A 1,649-nucleotide genomic window follows, 5' to 3' on the forward strand; every position below is an offset into this window, starting at 1 on the left:
CGCCTCGGGCCCGGGTCGGCGGTGGTCCGGAGGGAGTGGGCTCGATGTCGGCGAGCCCACGAGCCCCTTCCGGCCTCCGTCCGCCCGGCGTTCCGAGGCCGCCGCGTCCTCCGCGCCGCCGCCCCCGGCGCGTCCGTCCCCGCGCCCTCCGGTCTCCCGGGAGGCGGGCCGGAGTTTGTCGCGCCGCGCCTCCGTCTCCGGCGCCGTCCGTCCCCCGCTCTCGCGGGCGGCGGCGCCCTCGGCGCGTCTCGGGAAGGGCGGCGTGGTGGCGCGAGCCCCCGCGGAGTCCCCGGGGTCAGGTCCCCCGGGGGCCTCGGAGCCTCGGCTCACGCGGGGTGCCCGCCGCCCGCCGCCTCCCGTCGCCCGCCCTGGGCCGTTCCCCGGCCGTCGGCGTCGTCGTCCGTCCGATGGTGCCTCCGCGTCTCTGCCCGCCCTCGGCGCCCCGGGCGCCCGCGTCCGGCCGGCCACGTCCGCCCACCCCCCTCGCCCTGCCCGCTCGCTCCCCGCTTCCCGCCGCAGCCCCTCGCCCTCCGTGGCGAGAGGGGCCTGGGACGCGGGTGCGGGGAGGGTCCCCGGGGGGGAAAGTCGGGTCGGGTCTGGTGGCGTGCGTCGGACGCGAGGGGGCCCGCCCGGCGTCGAGGGGGCCGTGGGCGCAGTGGGGTCGTCGGTCGGCGGCGCCCGGCGGCGGGGTTCGGTCACGGGCGGGCAGCGCCGAGGCCTGCGTCCGTCCCGGGGGGGCCGCGGGCGGCGCGGGCGGCGTCGCGGCGGGGCCCCCGCGGCACTACCCGCTCCGCCTCGTCCGTTTCTTTGGCTTCCCCCCCATCCAGGTACCTAGCGCGTCCCGGCGCGGAGGTTTAAAGACCCCTGGGGGGCCTCGCCCGTCCGCCTTGGGTCGGGGCGGTCGGGCCCGCGGGGAGTCGGGAGGCCTGGCCCTTCTCCCCCAGACTCCGCCTCGCCGGGCCGGGGGGCGCCGCGCCGCCGTCGCGGCGGCCGTCGGGAGGGGGCGTCCCCGGCGGCCGTCGTGTCGTCGCGTGCGCGTGCGCGCCCCGCGTCCTCGGGCGAGGCGGGAGCCCCCGGGCGCCTGTGGGGTGTCCGAGCACGGCCCCGCGGGGCCCGTGCCGGACGCCCCGTCGTCCAACCTTCCGACCTCACGGAGTCTGGTCTCGTTGTGTCTTCCTGGCCGGCCGGAGGCACCCTCCGGGGATGTGCCGTGCCAGGGGCGGGCTCTCCCCCCGCCCTGCGGGGGGACCCGCCGTTCAAACTCGTACGACTCTTAGCGGTGGATCACTCGGCTCGTGCGTCGATGAAGAACGCAGCTAGCTGCGAGAATTAATGTGAATTGCAGGACACATTGATCATCGACACTTCGAACGCACTTGCGGCCCCGGGTTCCTCCCGGGGCTACGCCTGTCTGAGCGTCGCTTGACGATCAATCGCCCCCGGGGTGGGTGTCGCCTGCCCCGGGGTGCGCGGCTGGGGGTCTCTCGCAGGGCCCGCCCCGGGCCCTCCGTCCCCCTAAGTGCAGACGCGGTGCCCCTCCTCCGCCCCGCGCGGCCGCCCCTCCTCCCACGCGCCCCGGCGCCCGGTCGTCGGAGGCGCGTGGGGGTCGGTGGCGGCGGCGCCGCGGGGTCCCGGGGTGGGGGCCGCCG

General features: G+C 79.1%; 1 non-coding gene across 1 annotated transcript; it reads left to right on the top strand.

The window, feature by feature from the left end:
* Positions 1–1,268: 1,268 nt before the first annotated feature.
* Positions 1,269–1,421, top strand: LOC138922656 (5.8S ribosomal RNA). The gene has a single exon (XR_011435778.1). It is a non-coding gene; the product is annotated as a 5.8S ribosomal RNA (ribosomal RNA).
* The last annotated feature ends 228 nt before the right edge of the window (positions 1,422–1,649 follow it).

This window comes from Equus caballus, unplaced genomic scaffold (genome assembly GCF_041296265.1).
Source record: "Equus caballus isolate H_3958 breed thoroughbred unplaced genomic scaffold, TB-T2T unassigned-0002134, whole genome shotgun sequence".
NCBI lineage: Eukaryota > Metazoa > Chordata > Mammalia > Perissodactyla > Equidae > Equus > Equus caballus.